Genomic DNA, 19842 nt, shown 5'->3' with positions numbered 1-19842 from the left:
TCAGTGAGTAAGTGTTTGTGACATGTGGCATAGGTACAACGACGAGTAGATGAATCTGATGTTCTTCTTTCCAAAAAAAGAAAAGGATCATCGCGACTCACTAGAATAAATGATAAGTTTAGAAAACACATCATGCTCACCCCGGAAAGCCAATAATCTTGAAAGGGTGAGTAATCGTGATCGGACAGGACTGAGAAGTAGAATGATAGAGGCAAATAAACGCTGCAAGGACAGATATAACAAAGAGGTAAATTAGTGCTACGAGTTCATTAGCGTTAAATAATCTGATGATGTACACCTTTTCTATATTGTATGCGCACTGCTTTTTTACCATGGTACACAAGGGTTTTGCGTTCACGTGCAACTGGTCGTGACTTCTGATCACGAATAAACCGAAAACGAACTCACAGGTCGTCACGCCCCAGGTGAGCGACGGCAGTGCTTTAAAAGTTTTAAAGTTTTAAAGTTTATTTAACATAATTAACGTGTACAATTAGAAAGTACACACTTTCAGCACGCGATAGCATTATCAGGGTCGGTAGAGATATCGACTCCAGCTTTAGTTTGCATTGGCGCTAACAAAGTCCGGTGAAAGTGATCTGTATTGCTATAGTACCAAAATGTTCCTCCCATCCCTGAAACTTGCCTGGAACTGAGTATGTAGCTGGATCAAATTGAGTACATATTACTTCATGACAACCATTATAGAAGGGTATAGTTACATGATCTGTTAAATAACTACCGAGTTTAGTCATCAGCTGGTAGTGAGCATGACCGCGTAGATATTGCAGTGACACTTTTGGATTGTAACGCGCGCGTGTTGTCTCATAATAATAGTAATGATATCTATTTCCCATCAATACGGGTTGATGGAAGGCGTGAGTCTAAAAAGCGAGAAACACTTGACATTGGTCTACCATTTTTTACAGCAGGCAACAGCAGGGAACATAATACATATTGCACTCAAATTGACGGATATATTTTCGTGATGAAAAACAATAACAAGGAAAACATCGGAAGGTCTTTCATTCGGCCTCGTACATACCATACGCACCTACCAAAAAAACATCCAGAGCTCGCAAAGCTTCAGCAACCATTAAAATATAAGTAAAAAGGGACAACACTTGAAGATGTGCACATAAGCTCGACGAGTAAATTGAACACTGTAGCATGCATGCTTCTATGCAGAACCTATGGACAAAGCCCGACATTAAGTAGCTATTCCTGTCAGGCGACGACCAGTAACGTAAATACACAGATAACAAGATATGTATTTGAAACGTTGGTAAGAGGAAATGTCAGTAAATTGTAACCACAATTTGCCCTTACATCACGCAACACCTAAGCCGTTTTCTGACGGAGTGTATACGGAGATTTCAAAGACGCTAACTTTGTTATAGAGTCTAGCGATTGTTTTTGTTCTTTCCTATACTTTCACAGCACTTTGCAAGCATGTAAATTGAATATATCTATAATTTCATGGCCATTAAGCAAATGTATGGTTGTATACTCGCATGGTATATCGCAAACAATTCGAAGAATTCTTTTTTGTAGGACATATATTTGTTTTAAGTTTGTGATGGTAGTGGCTGCACACACTAATGGACAGTAGTTTAGATCAGGAAATGAGAGAGCAACAACTTTACCTTATGAGGCAGACAGCGTATATCTGTGCCGTGTTACAAAAACCTATAACTTGGGAATCTCTCATGGCGATATTTCTTTTTTCGTTGTCGTCTTACTATGCAGATAACTTGAAATATGCAAAGTTCAGCTGTCAATTTGAAGTGAACGCCGCTCTGCTCACTTCGGCCCCGATTCATAAATCTGGTTTCTGGAATCTGGATTCGTCTGGTTTCCTCAGGCTCCATTTATTTCTGCGCCATTTTATTTCATTTCATTATATTGAATACATAATCCCAATTTATTTAATGACACCTGAAACGTATCTTATGGATTACTATACTCTTGTGCATACCTAACATTTATAACTTGTCTTACTTGCCATTACTGAGTACCATTGTTTATTTATGCAAATTGTTTACCTTCTCTTTCCTGTTGTAATTATTACCTACCACCATCGCTATTTGACAGACTATATCATTACCACTTGTTGTTAAATTTACTGCCATGTATTATTGTGTAACTAATGCCTAACATTTTGTTCATTTTTTAAATTGTCTACCTTTTTGATTACCTCATGCTCTTCGTAACATTATTGCAATGTATTACGTTATTTTTCTACCTACTATATTGTTTGCTGTTGCTAATTGCCTATGTATTGTGCGTAATCTTAATATTGTGCTAAGCATTGTTGTTACATTGTAAGATAACTATGTAAACGTCCTTCCTTTTATGATCCCTGATGGGATCGACAGTATAAATAAATAAAAAAGAGAAAGTTCTTAATAATAATAATAATATTTGGGGTTTTACGTGCCAAAACCACTTTCTGATTATGAGGCACGCCGTAGTGGAGGACTCCGGAAATTTTGACCACCTGGGGTTCTTTAACGTGCACCTAAATCTAAGCACACGGGTGTTTTCGCATTTCGCCCCCATCGAAATGCGGCCGCCGTGGCCGGGATTCGATCCCGCGACCTCGTGCTCAGCAGCCCAACACCATAGCCACAGAAAGTTCTTATGCTAGAACTGTTCTTAAGAGCAGATTCCAGCCAGTCGTGATGATGGACATATTATTAGCGATGGCGGCCGGTCTGTAAGAAACTGCACTTAAGAACCTGAGGCTTCGTAAAATTCAACCTCTGGTCATCTTTCGGAAAACTTCCGCAGTATCCTCCCTTAATTTAGACGTTCTTTTGTGAGACGCTACGGATAACTTTAAATGTCGCATTAATCATGTCCTACTCTGTCATCTGGTTTCCTCAGGCAATAACGCCTATATTTCGGTCGGTAACCCACACACGCACACAAAGAACAAGAAGAAAACAAGAAGTGGCGAAAAAATCTGTAAAGATTGATCAAAAGCCAGATGCCTCTAATCCATCACTCGCTAAGGTTCATTTTGATGCAGTGCCTCCCGCCAAAGGTGTTCAACAGTTGCCCTCCTGTTTCCAACCACGATGTCTCTTCTCCGCAGCGCTTGTAAATAAAACCGACGATAGCTGCGTTGGTTACACGCGAGAAAACGCGGTAGCCTAATTCCGCGAGTCACCACCAGATGGCGGCAGCGCACGGGAGCCAGCGACGCCATGTTGCCTGCCGTCATTGATTCCCAAGCTGTGGCTCCTGATTGGTTCCGCCGGCGACTGCCATGTCCCGCAGCGTGAGCGAGCGCGCAGCTCTCACGGCACCGGTGGCTATTTACTTGTGCCTTGTTTATGCCGGCTGCGCTACTGCCGCAGACGGCGAGTTTTCCCCCGGTTGCGAGAAGAAAAAAAAAATGCCGCCGCGGCTTCTGTCTCGGCTGCCTGGCTATGCCGGGCAAAGGGGGGAAGCTGTACGCGGACGGCAGTGATGTATCACCGGTAAACGCGTGGAGCAGACGTACCATAATCTACACAATTCCCGCGAATGCGTTTAAGACGCATTCGCTTCTTTTCTTTCTTACCTTTCTACTATTTTTCTATTATTTTCGCGTAGGTGTTTTGGGGGATGTAACACGTCATATCAGCAATGCTTTCTTTCTCGATGAGCCCGCCATTTTCCCTAGAGTTTTGGCGTATGCTTCGCACAGCCCGACTATTTTGCATGCATAATGGCACTCGAAAGGCGCCTCACTCGTTGTTATCAAGTGTGTGTACACTTTGAGTGACACTCTCACGGCAGAGAAGCAAACCTGCACTCCAGGTCAGGAAATTATTGGAGGAAGCCACTTTCTACTGATGTAACTCGTGTGACACGTGCTTCCCAGTTGCATGAATGAATGTAAAAGGAATGTCTAATATTGTCGACCAGGAGTAACCTGACTGCAAGGCGCTTCTTTGTGTCAGCGTGATGTGCAGGCAGACTTCGCCTGTGGCTGCGAGAATATCTGTGATGCCCAGCGCAATGGGCTTCGAAATAAGCCTGTGGGTCACAGTGAAAGGGCCGTCAGACATATACGCCTTTAACAACACCCGCCAACGACGCTACTCGCCAGACGATTGTTGGTGTGTCGACTGGCGTGATTCTTGGGTAACTTCGGCAAGTTCACTGAAGAAATGCATCACTTTGATGGGAGAAATCAAAGAAGGTATCTCGAAAACCCACAGAGGACCTCTTTTCTCTCTCAACATGGTGAAGAAACAGCGCAAACACGGGACGAAGGCTAAAAGACACAGGAAAGACAGCGTTGCCGTCACGTGTTAGCCATCGTCCCATGCATGCCCTGTCCCTTCACAATGTCAAGTCACCAACTACCTCACAAGTGCTCTGCTGCTGCAGCATTTTTTTTTTCTCGAGCTTTACATTTGTACACCAACTTCTGAAAGCGCGAGGCTACAAGCATTTGTTGTCTTTACTACTTGCAAGTGCCCACTGGAATTAAAACGCACGGGGCGCCGACCTCTCGGCAACAGGCACCGCCGCTCCACGTACCATGTGCCTCCTGTCGCGACTGTAGCGCAAAGCGCGCCATTTTGAGGCCTAATCGAGTCTTTCGGGCTGGAAAGGGTTTGAACGAGGAAGAAACCTCCTCACCCCCTTCTCCTCCTCCCGGGATCTGGGTGTTGCCGTGGAAACGCCTCTTGACTCATTTGGCATGTACTTTTTTGTGTGTGTGGACTTTGTCGTCGGAGTCTGCGTGATTTCGTTTTCCGTCCACTCAATGTGATCAGTAAAAGCTGAGACCGGGGAAAGGCAAACTTAAGCTGCCTTGCACAAATCTTTGGTTTGGTAATTCTTCAATGCGGGCAGGGGTGCCATCCTCAGCTAGACTGAAGCTCTCCTGAACAGAGATTCAAAGATGGCCGTCGCTTGGGTACGCAGCGCAAATTATCGTTATAATTAAGCACCATTCGGAGGGAAAGCGGCTTCTTGTGTAGAAATCATTTGTTTAGGAAGGTATCAAGCAAAAAACTCACGTGACCTAATAAGCTTACATCATTCTTGCTCAATAGCAGCCTAAGCAGGTGCGAGCCATATCTTAAGTATTGGAAGTGAGAAAAGACAGAAACCTTTGACGCCTTAGTGAGCGCAAAGGAGAGAGCCTTCTAGGACAAAGTCGGTGTATCTGAGTAAAGGACTGCGGCCGACGTTAAAAAACCGGTGATTAAACTAAGCTAAACTTGCAAAAAGCAAGGTGTATAGGTCTCGCGAGAAAAAAGAAATTATACTTTGCCAGGAAAGGCTGAGCTACCAACACTGCAGCAATGGTTGGCTCGAAAGGGTCTCGTTTCTATAAGTGAATAGCTTGACAAGTTTCTTAATCTCTGTAGTGAAACTTCATATGGTTCGAGCAACTGGCCAGTTTCCTTAGTACGTTTACTATTCGAATTCGCAGTGGCTCCCTGCTTCTGAGTATTGCAGGGCTCTCAGAATAAATAAACAAATAAATAAATAAACAAATAAATAAATAAATAAATAAATAAATTTATGAAAGCTTTATTATACAATGTCAAGAATTCGATTAATGCCAGCGGCGGCCGCGTTCCAATGAGGCGAAATGGAAAAATGTTCGTGTACTTACATTTACGTGCCAGTAGTTGACTCCACGTGGTCAAGATTTATCAGGACCTTCCCGCTTCCGCCTCTCAGCTTATACTCTGCAGCACTGGGACGTCGAATCTCGTCAAGTGTTATTGTAGATATATATGTATACTTTTTTCATCGGTTACTTAGATTTATCGTATAGCCTGCAGGTACACACACCGTACGGTTGCATATTTTACGTTTCGTGACAAAATCGATATTTTGACAGTGCTATATATAAAGCGCCCAACCGGCAAATGAACGGAGCACAGAGATTATTGTAGGAATATATCAAGTACTGTGACTTTCAGTCGCTAAGCTTTAGATGTAAGAAGGTTTCATCTAATTCGTCAACTCTGCGTGCCCAATTCACTTACAAAGCTAGATAACTAGGTGTTCGAATGCACGAATTAGCGCTAAGCCACGCAGGACGCATAGAACTGAGGCCACAAAACCAAGCTGGGAGAGGAGAGCCAGCATTACGTATATACACGGGACTTAAAGTTGAGCACGCAAAGACAAATTGAGAGAGGAAAAGCTTTGCCGCACTGAGTTCTTTCTTTTCTTTACGCGCCTGCGACGCGCTTTCGCGGGAATTAGTTTGTCCGCAATACTTTCGCATGCATGTCAGAACGGTGACACGCAGATAGCATACAGATAGCGTGGCGCAACCCTTTCTATCCAGCGATGATGTCACTGGGGCTGCCTCTCTCGACGCAACCCACTCTCCCGGCCCGACCGGTTTCCCATGCGAAGACCGCTGAACGCAGAAAATTTAAGCCAAAGCGCCTTCGAAATCCTCCTAACGGAGCTGGGCGGCATGGACGCGGACGGGTGGCGCGTTGTGCGCTTGAAAGCGGGCGCCGCCACGGTACAAGCACCGTTTCGGGGTTGTGTACCCTTTTTTGTTTTTGTTTTCTTCCTGCGGCTGCCGGCCAGCGCCACCCAGTGCATGCATGGGAGTGTGGTCCGAGCAGGAGCCGCGCGCACGCGAAATTCCGCCTTTTCCGAGTTCTCTCGTGGCTGACACCGCGGTGTCCTGACAACCGGTGCGGGCGTCCGTTCTCGTCCCGCTTCTTTTACTTCCTCGCCTAGTTTTGCTGCCTTACTTACCGCTACATTTTTTTTTTCTTTTGGCGAGAAACGGCGTTTCTTTGAGACGTGCATTCAAATGAAAGGCGTCTAAAACATTCATGATCTCTGGAGCACACGCGTTATTGTATACTGCACAGAGCATGAGCACAGTAGAACAGAAACCACGCTCCACCTGGCTTTTGCGAGTGAGCTGGAGATTTTTGTGAGTTTTCCAGGAAAAGATGTCTATAGATTGCAAGGATGGAACATAGAATTGATTAGTTCAATCATGTTGATTGTTTCAGTATAGCGTTATGTCCAATATATCGGACTCTGGAACTCTATCTGGTAACCTTGGAGCTGGTGGGTATGCAGTAACACAGGGAAAATTTAACAAATAAAATGTTTACAAAACTGCATGAAATTTTTTTATGAATCGCGCCCTCAAAGGCATCATACACACGAAAAAGAAAAGTGAGTTTTTCACTTGATTAACAAAAGATTGTCCGCTCTTTTGCTCACTTGTGAACTATTTTTCTTTCTTTCTTTTCCGCCTGGATTGCCACGCAGTGTGACGTCAGTATGGTATTAAATATAAGCATGCAGCCTCACTTGACAGAGATGCTGCAATAGCGATATAAAATGTGTTGTCCATAATTCATCTTTCACATTGATCACTGTTCAATTTCACACCTTTAAGCTATTTCGAAGCATCGCCTATCCTTTCTGGCGCAATAGAACAGATTGCACTTGGTGCAAAAGAAATAAAAAAAACTTTCGTCTTCATGCTACACCCTTGCTGTCTCGTCCTCACCGCTCTCCTCTTTAGCGCTAGAGCCTCCCAGAGCTGCCAAAATACTATAGAGTCAACTACAGTGGTGTATCGGATAGGTCGATATCCGATGAGTCCCCTGTGGCTACTCGTTGGAGGATCTTATCCTCCATGTTATCTGGCACTCGAAGCGGGTTTCTTGAACGAAAAAGAGAAAAAAGAACTTTTAACGAACTAAATAATAATAATAACTAGAACGCCCAAATGGCTTAGCAACAAAAGGACGCGCGTTGGATTCATTCCACCAGTGGTCGCGTCAGCACGGGGGAAAGAACAAGAGCGCGCTGAGTGCCAGCGTTCCACGTGTTGTACATGCAAAATCAGACGAGTATAGCAGAAAAAGAATAGCAGTGCAAACAATTTGACGTGCTGACTGAGACAAACGAAGCGCGGACTGTCAAGCAATATCTACAGGAGCACAGCGCAGCAATATATACAGGAGCTTGAATAGGCAAGAGGGCGAGGAAGGCATATGTCAAAGTGGGAATGCATCGTCAGGAACATAGTCACGATGAAGAATATAAAAACAGCGCAACTAAATGGTCGCCATAGTTTACGTGCAAGATACGCGAGTTCCTGGAAAGTTTTTTGACCACCAGGTGCTACGACTGCGAATCGCAGGCTACCCGGACAATTTACTGTCTACCATTGCCGAATGTCCTCCAGCAGACGTATAAAAACAGCGAACACTTGACAAATGAAAAAATAACAAAAATTTTTGCATTCAGGAACCGTGGTCATACTTTATTTGCACCGAGTGTCGCATTGCATAAAAAAAGGCAGTAGAAAAGGCCGGCATGACAGTTCTTTTTTTTTTTTCATCGAAGAACGAATTCTCCTGTATGTGCTAAAGAGTGAATATGAAGGACACGGGGCCTCGCGCGTGTTATAAGAAACACACAAAGAAAAATTGTTGATTGCTGCCACAACGTAGCGTACGAGATTCACCTCTCGTGCGGGCACTGCTACATTGCTCAACTAGCTGTTGTTTAAATGACCGCCTCGGAAACCATTTCAATTTAATGAACGGGTGTGTTGGCAGCCACCTAGCTGCGCATAGCTCCGTTGTTGTTGTCGTGCATCATTTAGTCAATGCAAAGTACTAAGGCGCTATGGGAACCAGCGTGCCCGTGCGATAGACGAGGCCTTTCGCATTGACAAAAAAAATAAAAGCGATATGTGCGTGAGTGTGCATTCGATATCGCTCTTCACCAACGAAATCGCATGCCTTGCACGTAAATGATGGCGACCGCCTAGTTGTGCTGTTTTTTTTTATATTGTTCATCGTGGCTATCTTCCTGACGATGTATTCCACTTTGGTATGATCTCCTCTCCCTCCTGCCTATTCAAGCTCTTGTATATATTGCTGTGTGCGCAATAAAATATTGGATGATAGTGAGCGTCTTGTCTGTCTCAGTCTGCACTTCTCTTTGTTTGCGCTGTTCGTTCTTTTTTTTTTTCGCACATATACCAACCGACCCAAGTTAGTACTTTATTGCAGAAAAAAAAAATTAAGTGCATGAACAAATAAAATTTTCATTTCTGCGTGTTCTCTGGCGCATTAAGTTTCCTTTAAATGGCAGATATGCTGCAGAAATGCTCAAAGTTTACCAGAAACAACACTTACCGTTGGTCATCGTAGAAAGCTGCTCTACTTTGAACCCCCCTGGCAGCAATAAAGCTAACGCGGTTTCGACAAAACTTCATAGATGGCGCAAGCACACGTCTAAAATATTGGACAACTGAGTTTCGAGGGATAAAATGCGCTGATGGCTGCGTAGTGCGGAGTTAATGATGTCCGATACACTTGGACAAATGTCCCCATGGCTGGAACTCAGGAGCATATATGATCTGGACTCGTGTGCAACGGTAGCGTCGTTTGAATACACTATTAGACAAATTGGCAATGACTTGGGCAGCTTCTACAGAGGCTGCGATCATCCTCTGACGCATGTTATGTCTGCGAAAGAAGAGCAAGCAACCAAACGTAGCAGTGAAACTAAAGACACGTGAACCGATGGACGGCAAAGCCGATGTTCTAGTTCTTTCTTTTTCTTTTTTGCGACCAGCAGTCGGCCTGATTTGATCATCACAATCCAATGCAAAGCGACCGTTTTTGCAGATGAAGGCAAAGACTGTGGAACATGAGATGATCAGTGGCCTCTTCTCACGTGGACTCATTGCATGCGGCATTGTCAATCAATTATTTGAAGATGGGATAGAATTCAGTGAACTTTCGTGAACTTTCGTCAAGACGACTCCAAGCCGCAGCTTATATACTCAAAGAGCGTCCCTGCGTTTGAGGTGTCTTTATGAATATCACAGCGGCGCGGAAGGGTTCAGAGAGTGCAGGCTGATGCTCGTCAAATTTGGCCTACTCTAGTTAGCAAGTGTGAGCGAATGTGGAGCAGGCAAACTAATTTACCTCGCAGCGCTTGCCTTTGAAAGACGAACAACAGCCACGTGTAGGTTCTCTTCGTGCGATGATCGAGCGCCAGTAGTTCGGATTATGCCGCAGCGGATGCAGCACCTCATTCCAAATGGTCATGAAAACTATGCCGAAATATATTTTCAGGCTGGCTTTGAGTCACAATATAGCGCCAGTTCTCTAAGACACACTCGATTAGTGAAGTCGCACAGCTGTTGTCGCCGCTATATGAGAATATTACAACAGAACATCCGCAGTATCAGTGATACCTTCAAATGCAGACGAGTATATACAGGTGGGGTATAAAGTCGAAAATGGGGGTCGCGGCACTGCTCACACAAAAACACAATACTAAGTTGTTTGAGTGGAGCGGTAGGTAATAGAATTTTTCTGAGTTTTTCTGAAGCCATGTAACTGCAAGCTGTACCTGAAGATCGGTCAGACATCGCTAAAAAAGAAACGGTCTTGCCATTGGCGCGAAGTCATATCTTACGTAAGTGTGGTGTATCGATAAAATCCATGTTACCTTGGGCAACACACCCGATCGCCAGGCGCTCTTATATCTCTTCAACAAGAACCTATTGGCTGCACCGGCAAATCGCAGTATACTATATATTTAGAAATAAAGCTTCATGCACCATGCAAGACCTCGAGCGTCGTCGCTAAGAAAGCTATACGCAGACACTGCCGCAGTTTCTGCAGTCGATTTGGCCTCAACGACTATTGGTAAGCGTGATGTGCACTTGACGTGTCCGCACAACTGTAATTCTCTGTTTCCTTTATTTCACTTTACGTAGTTCCCTTTGTGCATAGCATCGTAAACCAGGCCTGCATCTGCTTGGCCTCCGGGCCTTGCATTTCTTTTTTGGCTCTTTTTTTTTCGCTCCTCGAGGACTGTCAGCAGCCTGCCACAGTTGCTCAGTGCACACATGCAAGTTGTTTAATTACTTCCAAATACGTGAAACTGGCATCTAGAAATCGCGCCGTACTCTCCGAATGCATTCTGCAGATGTATACACACCGGCCAAGCAAACTGGAGAATAGATCTTGCATGTCCGAAGTGACATCAGGGGCATCATCCTATACCATGACTGGCTTCCAGCGATGTCGTTCCTCTATAGAAAACGTTGTTGATCTGGTGACACTCGTGCAACTTCTGTCGCCCTAAATTATATTATCCGCTGCCGCGTTCCAGCGTTGTTGGTTGTCAAAGGGGCGCAGGGGGATATTAGTTGATGGGCACTCCTTAGCACAATATAAGTGGCAGGGCTTTGTGGCACAACATATCAGTAATTTTCCAGCTACCTACACCTTAGCTCTTTCGTGCTCAACAAAAATTGTCCATGCTTTCACCCCTCTTGTTATGCATACCTACACGGTGGCGTAATAAATCAAACATTCTCCGACCTACAGAAATTATTGGACTCGTTAACATTCCTTTAAGCACTGTTCAACTACACATGCGAGCGGTGGAAAGAAAATACATCGGGGAAAGAACATTTTCACCATATGTAGCCTAGATGCTGTATAACAGCTACTTGAGCAGCTGTTTTTAGCAGCGGGTGTTTATTTTTCTAGAATTTATCAGAGCGCATGCTGCTCTGATCGTGAAAACAAGCGGTTTAGGGCTCGATGCAGGATGAAAGAGTTGGACTGTTTGGCGGATGGCAACAGGTGTACTGCCGACGTATGCACATCTGCTGCCTGTTATCGGTTTGTTCTCCACACAGACCCGCTTCACTTAAAACTCGGTGTAGCAGATATATTCATTAACATCTGAAGATGTTATATTTTTAACTATACCTATGACGTCCATGTAGTATTGCACATATAGTGCCAATAAATATATTGTGTTCTTTGATGTCCACAAGTAACCCACTTTTATTTCATATGAGTGCTGAAGTTTGTGTAATGCTATTGTGCCCTAGCTCCTTCGAGATGTCCCGCATATTGAACTTGCGATGTACTCCGGTTAAAGGCTTGACGACGAGTATAGCACATACATTTCTGATAGATTATCTTCAAGTCCTTAGACTTGAAGACAACGAAAAGATATGATCAGAATGGTGCAGATTTGCGCATTGTTTCAGCGTTGAGTCTGCCTTTGTTTGAGAATGTGTGATAGTATCGCCACAGAAGAGTAGTCAAATTAGCTCACGTAATCACAATGTCAAGACCCAGGGAGATGTTGATGCCCCCCAACAACAATCGATATATCACACCAGACGTTAACTGCTGGCCTTTCCTAAACAACTTGTCTTTTAATTTGTGAAAGAGCGGCGCATGAATTTGAGCGACGCATAAATAACGTAACATTTTCTTAACCTGCGGCGTGACATAGCTAGCAACTTGATTTCAACTAAAACCAGTGGCGACCCATACTTGTTGCCATTGTGTATGCCCGCGATGCACAAAATCGGTGCACGTCAACAGGCCATCTTAAGCAACTAACGATGATTCTCGTACTGTGATAGTGGGTGATTCTTCGATCCTAGAAGTAGGTTTATCGCCTCCATGCAGTATGTAGTTCATCAGGCATTGAGAAATCGCCTTGTCGACCTAACACAAATCAGTCATTGGCTGAACAGCTGCCAATAAGAAATCGTCGAAATTTGCACGTTGCTTATTGAGATGCTTCATTCATTATGTGCGTCACATGAGTGTTTTAAATTTGCATGGAACCCACCATGGTATCCCATTAGCTATGGCGTTGTGCTGCTGAGCTGGAGGTCGCAGGTTCGATCCTGGCTACAGCGGCTGCACTCCGATGGAGGTTTAATGCAGTCGCCGTACATGAGCAAAAAACGCTAATGTACTTAAATTTAGGGGCGTGTTAAAAAACCCTAAGGGGTCAAAATTAAATCCACATCGCAATTATTCAGCAATTAATCCGAATCACATCAAGGCAGCAGCGGCAATTATATTTGAATCGGTTTGAAGTCCGTCGGCATGGGCTATACGGGCCCGAACCTGTTATCGAATGTGAAATGAAATTCTGGGGTTTTACGTGTTAGAACCACGTTATGATTAAGAGGCATGCCGTAGAAGGCGACTCCGGATTAATTTTGACTACGTGGGGTTCATTAACGTGCACCCAATGCATGGTACACGGGCGTTTTTCGGATTTCGCCCCGATCGAAATGCGGCCGCCGTAGTCGGGATTCGATCCCGCGTCCTCGAGTTTAGCCACACAACGCCAAAGCCACTCTGCGCCACCGCGACGGGTGTTAAATGAACGCGCTGAAGCAATAAAGCAATTTGATCGTTACATCTTTAATTATCCGCGAACAATTCGTGTTACGTGGACCCCTTTACATCCTCCTGATTATTAAGATAGGTGGAAGCTCGTATTCGGAACGCTATACGGATGACAACCAGCCTAAACTTCATTCTTCGCTCGTTTTTATTAATACGCGCTTTGATATCCACAAGATGTCAGAGCTTCCAGCAGCTTAATCTGAAAACTTATGGTTTGGTGACGGCAGCGGCACTCGCATCGCATGTATACGTTCACGGCGAAGAGATGCAAATTAGCACCCACGGTTGGTGCGGAGTGGTGCCTACATAAGGCCGCGTCTCAAAGAGACAGATAGAAAAACAGCGTAGGGTAAGCTTTGGAAAGGGGGTCCGAAAGGAGCAGGTGGCACTCGAAAGATGGATCGTCTTATGGAAGATTAATCTCCCAACTCCCGGGCACGAAGGTGGCCTCACCGCCGCGATAATAATGCTCATTCAACACACCCCCTTCCTTGATGCAGCTTCTCTTTATTTGAACTCTCCATAGCTGTGGTCATGCTAACGACGGCGTGAATATAAAAAAAAGTAAGAAAAAAGTAAAGAAAATATGAAGAAAAGAGAAAAGGCAGGAGAACCTTTCGCTATGAACGATACAGTCTGAGTTGCCTGCACAAAAGGGGAAAGAAAAGGTAAATTCCAAAGGGGCACGCACGCGGGATGCTGACCATGCGGCATGATGAAGGGCTTCGATGCAGAGAAATTTGCTTAAGAATTATGAGGGATTCTTTTGTGTAGTGATTGGTGCCGCCGATATAGAGGAAGAGAGAGCGTTAATTTTAAAAAAGGCCCAACTGATTTATCAGCTGTGTTAGCGGCAATGCTACTGTTGATATAGCTGCTGATTGTATTTGCTGTAGGATGACACCTTATCAAGGAACCGTGCGAGTTTCCGCCACCCTCAGCGAAACCGGGTGTCTGATATAAAATAAAGTACATATTTGCTACAGAAATGTCCCAACAGAAAGCAGCAGAGGGCGGATGAAGGCGCTAGTCTTGGCGAATGGCTTGAAGAACATCTTCGCAAGCATGAACTATGCAGGTTCTGATAATCGTTTTCCGATCGCCGCTTGTGAATATTTGCTCCAGTTTACAAGCATCTCTCAGCGCTCGGCATTTTAGAGCTTCTGCTGAAGAAGGCATCAAAGGGGGTCGCTTGCTGAAACTGGTGTAACGAAAACATGTTATAGCATTATCGCCTATATCTTTCCAGCCATATGACCAACTTTGGGCCATCCAGCAAGCCCGGGAAACAAGTGAGAGACAAGGTTTCTCTGCTGCCCCCGGTGCGGCCTAGAGGTCATCAAGTTGCATGATATTTAGTAAAGTTGTCACACACACACGCGCACACTATACCCACCCCACCTTACATTGATATTGTTGTGTAGAGGAAAGAAGCCATTACTCGATCATGCATGCGTCACGTGCAGAGGTGGCGCCGTTGTCGCGCCATGCACGACGCAGTAAGAGCTAAATTTTAGCCTCGCGCGCGACGTTCAGAGATGCGTAGCTCAGCATGCAGTATACGTTTCTACACTCGGGCCATATTTATGTCATAGTAGGTATAATCTATCAAACTCACTGTTATTTATCAAGATTTGTAAGGCCTACAAATATGCGCTATGCTGCGAAAATTTAGCGCTTACTCGGCAAAAGAAAAGGTGTGCAGTTATAATGCACATGTTGGAATCTATGTGAAGCGAAGCTTTGGGGATTCGCGATGCTTATTTAATGCTATAAGAAAAATGGTTTAGTTTGGTTGGCTGAATTTTATGTAGGAATCGCGTGGTGTGAAATGACCGTTCTGGAAGATAGGTCACTAACGGGCTCACATCCTGTGCCACCTATACCGTGTGGCTAAAAATAAAAGACAATAAGGTAACTCAAGAATACGCTAAATATAATTCACCAGTCCCGCAGCAGATCAATTTTCCTTAGTGATGCCTGTGAGCTGACGCTACACGTTCAGTAGTTTTCTGCAGGAAGTCATTTTTTGGTTGCGCATAATAAAGGTGGGCATACTTCGTCAACGTACAAGGGTTACATCGGTCACTTCGCCGGTGCTTTCCTATAAGCTTTGCATTTATATTTGCAAATATATGCGGCGACATAGCGACCGGTCTAACAGCCAAGCAACCACGTCAAACCAGGGAAGGTAGGCAAAGAAAGCTTCGCTTTAATACTCTGCCAACATCACCCGGTGAGATGTGTGCACCATGACAATGTGTACTGTGGATTATGCTTTGCGAAGAAAGCTGCTGAAGTAGCAGCTTTTGTATACGAATGGCATAGCATGTGCAGCATGCCGTTCCTTTACTGGCACGCATATCCATCATCAAGTGATTATGCATCCGTAAGACGAAATAAGTAGACTACTTTATTTTAACTTTTTTTTTATCATTCGTCATTCGCTAGCAAAAGGCTATCAGGGTTTGGGCAATTGGCCTTATAGATAAGAAACTAATAGAACGCGAAGTAAAAATATCTGAACTTACCGAAGTTAACCTGCATTGGCAAAAACCTGTTTCCAAAACGGCATCATTATTTGTCAAGCAGGGGGTACTCGAATAGCGAGATTTCTGAATCGAGTACGAATGTTCGAGAAAAACAGCCTCCGAATATCAAATCAAATGTGAAACAGTTCGTTTCCTTCTTTCTTTTTTTCGAAACATAGGGAAATGTAAATTTTGCGTGGAGTCCGTCGCGTGGAAGCTCATTAAAGTTATTTGATGCGTGCACGTATGTCGTTCACAACTGGACATTCGGTCAGCTGAAGTGCTCGTAAAATATAGTCGACTGCTTTCTGTTTACCTGGTGAACAGGGACAAGTACAGTATTGAAACGAGGGGTCAGCACGCGACAGTGCGTCGTGCAAGTTTGTCTAAGGAGGCGCAACTGCAGGACGAGAGCAACCAGTCAGAGGACTGATTTGCCGAAATTGAGGCAATAAATTAGTAATTTACCTACAGATGAGGCGTGCCCGCTGATTGACTAGAACGCGTAATGTGCAGAAGTTGGCTGATCCATGGGCTCGCTGAGAAACTGACGCCTCTCTGCGGCATCCGCGGCTACCCCGCAGAAAAATAATTTCGAACTGTCCCCGTTTGCGTATTCTGTCCTCCCCGAGTCTCCAATAAGTGTTCACGTTCGAGACATAAGCGAATATTCGACGATTTCGAATAGTCTGTTTTCCCAATTGTTAAGCTAGCTTTCCCGCGATACAGTTTGACCCACTAATGGCGGCGGCCCATTGTGCCTTTCAGTCGGCGCGTGTGAGCGTAGTTGGCTTGCCTCACGACATTGGCGAATGCCGACATGGCTCTTAATTGTTATGCAACTGCGCGCCACAGACAAGCCCCAGCATGTGCAACATGCGGAGCTCGTCTTCTTTAGAACCATGACCGTTGCCGCTACTAGTTTGACAAATGTGCAGCGCAGAGAAGCCCATTTGCTAATCAGAAAAAAAGGGTCTAATCTCGAATCGAATGGACGGGGACTGAACTCATGCACAGAACTTTGCGACTCATGTACTGTTGGACTGTATATTTTTCATTGATCCGGTGTTCTACTGAGTGTTATATTTAGTGTCGCTATTCTCCCTTTTTGCGCAAATTTGTTTCGTCAGCCAAGTGACAAGGAGTAGCCGGTGCCACCACATAAAGGCGCCAACCTCTCCTAACATTCACTTCAATAAAAAAAAAAAGATGGTATAGCGAATACTATCCGGTTCGTATTCGCAGCATAGAGTATTTCGCACACCACTACTTGTCCGAAAGAAAGTACGAGAGAAGAGTCCTAATGTACCACAGTGGCATTGCCACATTTTATTTATTTATTTACTGCTGAATTTTTCAGCGCCACATTGCTACGGATAGTAGGACAACATGTCCTCGCCACGACGAAGAAGGCGCGGTTCAGCCCTCGTGATCTGTCCAGGAGGAGTTTTGACTGTGCATCTGCATACGGCGAGTTTATTAGTTTATTTAGACTGGATCATTTTTTTTTAAAGCCGCATGTGGCGGACAGCCCAATTCCAGTCTTTGAGCTGGTATACTCGAGAAGGCGGACGCATCTAGTGCCAGAAATAGAAATTTATAATCGGCGAACTAAAGAAATTCATTAATTGGGTATTTAAGCACTTACGTTAGGGCACGCTTTGCAATTCACGCATTGTAACCGGGAAGTTCGCAAGGCGTAGCCACTTCGAACGAATTCACAGGATGATGTACACCAGTTTCGAGATATTCATTACCGAAGTTTGTCACGAAATACACTGGCGTCCCAGTCGTTTTTATGGCAAAACGCCATAAAATGGCGTTTTGCTTTGAAAAAAAAAAAAGAAAAGCGACACAGCAGTGCTTTTTTACCGCAAGTTTGACGGTGCATATCTCGAACCCAGTGACGTCCTCAGAATTGGTTCCGAGTGGATATGTCTTGCAAACCAACTGGCTACACTTCGTAAATTATACCCAGTATGTTGCGTTGGTTAGTTATTTAATGAACTGGTAAATAGCTTAAAGCTAATTCGCTATATTTTTGTTAATTAGATAATTACGCATTTCGATTCTTTATGCAAGTGACGTCAGTCTCTTCGTGTAATCCAGCTCAAGGTCTCGAGTTGTGCTATATGAAACAGGCAATTTTTAAAAATTTTGCATATTCTTAAAAAAGAAAACGCCCTGCATGTCTTGCATATCGTTTTGGATACTTTTCTCTTAATCTTCCTCCTCCATCACAATACTTAGCGGGAATTCTTTCTCTCAGTTTTTATTTATTTCTTATCATCCTCGCTGCCCAGTGGCCGATTTCAGCGATAACGGCGGCTCAGTTTCGTTCCAGCCAATCACGAGGCGCAAAAGGAGTGGGAAACTCAAACAACTGCCGCAAAATGCCGCTCCAGTAAAACAACTTGCACAACCAAAGTGACTCTTTCTTCAGACTGATTGAATCGTGTTGAAGATAATTTATCCTCTGTAATTCTTTCATGATTGTCGTGCGTTCTTCTTCGCTGCTTGGTTAACGTACATGTGATTAACAGTTTTCTTTTAGGGTGGTTTGGTGTTGTTCCATTACTGATGGAATCGATGTAAAGTATACGGTCTAATCTTAACGGAAACACTTATGGTACTCAAACCAACATAGCTTGAATTTATCGTAAAATTTATAGTAACAATGTGCTTGGTGCCTAATGAATCGTTTAACAAATTCATTATTAATTCACATTCTTTTACCTTACGTAACATATATAACGGCGGACCCAGCTCATAACCGCGTCGCTTCTTTGCGCAGTATTTTGAGTATTAAATTGAAGGAACGCAAGAACATTGAAAGGGTTCGAAATAATCACGTCAAAAGTTGAGAGCCGACAACCCCGCCCATGCAGAGTGAGTCATAAAAAATGCCCAGGCCGACAAACAGGGACCACGCAGACACGCATTATTACCAACGGGAAGCGAGCATAAACGAGCGGCGAGATCCACCCCCGCTTTTTCTGGCTTTTTTTCTTTTTATTATTCACTGCTTTTATTGTTTTTCTCTTTTTGAGGACGGCGCATGAGAACAATCATCCCAGCACTGGGGAGGCGTGCAACGACTGCAAGAAGAAAAAAAAAAGTGAGCCCTTTTTTTTTCCCCAGCCCCCGGCGCACTCTCGCTTCCCGGCACGGCTCGCTCGGCAGTCACAAGGGGGAGCCAGCGCCCCACCCACGCCTCCAACATCGAATTATGTTGATGACTGCGGCTGGCCGTTGCCATGGCTACGGACCTTTCCCGCGCTGTTCGGGCCCGGGCCCGCCGCCAAGCCCCGAACTTCACCGACGAGGCCACAAGGCGTCCACTCAGAGACAATATATGCAGTGCGCTGAAGTGGAAGATGACTCCTTCACCTATGACGAAGGAGTAATCAAAACTTTTAACTGAAGAGGACGGCGCCTAAGGTAGCGACCTGATGTGATTCCACCAAAAACACCACGGGACGTGCTTTCCATTCACATGTGCTCTTCATTAAATCGCAATACAAACGGAAGGGGTACCAGTGTGTGTGAAACCAGCAATAAAATTTTCTGTAAAGAAATATAAAAAATTTCTGCATTTTCTTATTTTCATTGTCATCGCTACCAATAATAAACTATGTACGCCATATCGTAGATTGCTCATCGTTGATTATGTGATGACTATTAAAAACAATATATATATATATATATATATTGTTTTACTTGAAAGGATGCTTCTCCTTAAGACACATGTGCAGGAGGTGAAGGTACTTCGCAACTAAACATGTAGTGTTTTTTTTTTTTTATGTTACTGTAATTCTTATGCCGCACCCCTCTTTTTAAAGAGAGGATGTAACTTTTATCTTCAGGAGATCTAATAATTGGGCACGTGTTCAAGTTCAGATGTTTATCTGTGCAAGAAATGCTTATTTACTGCGAATACACTCGAGGTCTAACTGAGCATTTGTTCAATCTATACAGATCTACTATTATGACTCTTTTCGAGTAATAAGACCACAAACAAGAATACGAACAGAGTATTTTCCTTTCACATGCGCACATATGTGTGCATGTAAGATTAAGTAACCTCC

General features: G+C 44.2%; 1 protein-coding gene across 1 annotated transcript in view; it reads left to right on the top strand.

Moving 5' to 3' along the window:
- Positions 1-19276, top strand: part of LOC142582758 (uncharacterized) — a 136253-nt gene extending 116977 nt beyond the window's left edge. Inside the window, exon 4 of the transcript XR_012828480.1 lies at positions 18896-19276. The gene's annotated coding sequence lies outside the window, so the exon portion shown is untranslated. The remainder of the gene's footprint in view (positions 1-18895) is intronic.
- Positions 19277-19842: the final 566 nt, after the last annotated feature.

This window comes from Dermacentor variabilis, chromosome 5 (assembly GCF_050947875.1).
Source record: "Dermacentor variabilis isolate Ectoservices chromosome 5, ASM5094787v1, whole genome shotgun sequence".
Taxonomy (NCBI): domain Eukaryota; kingdom Metazoa; phylum Arthropoda; class Arachnida; order Ixodida; family Ixodidae; genus Dermacentor; species Dermacentor variabilis.
This window is presented reverse-complemented; position numbering and strand designations above follow the sequence as displayed.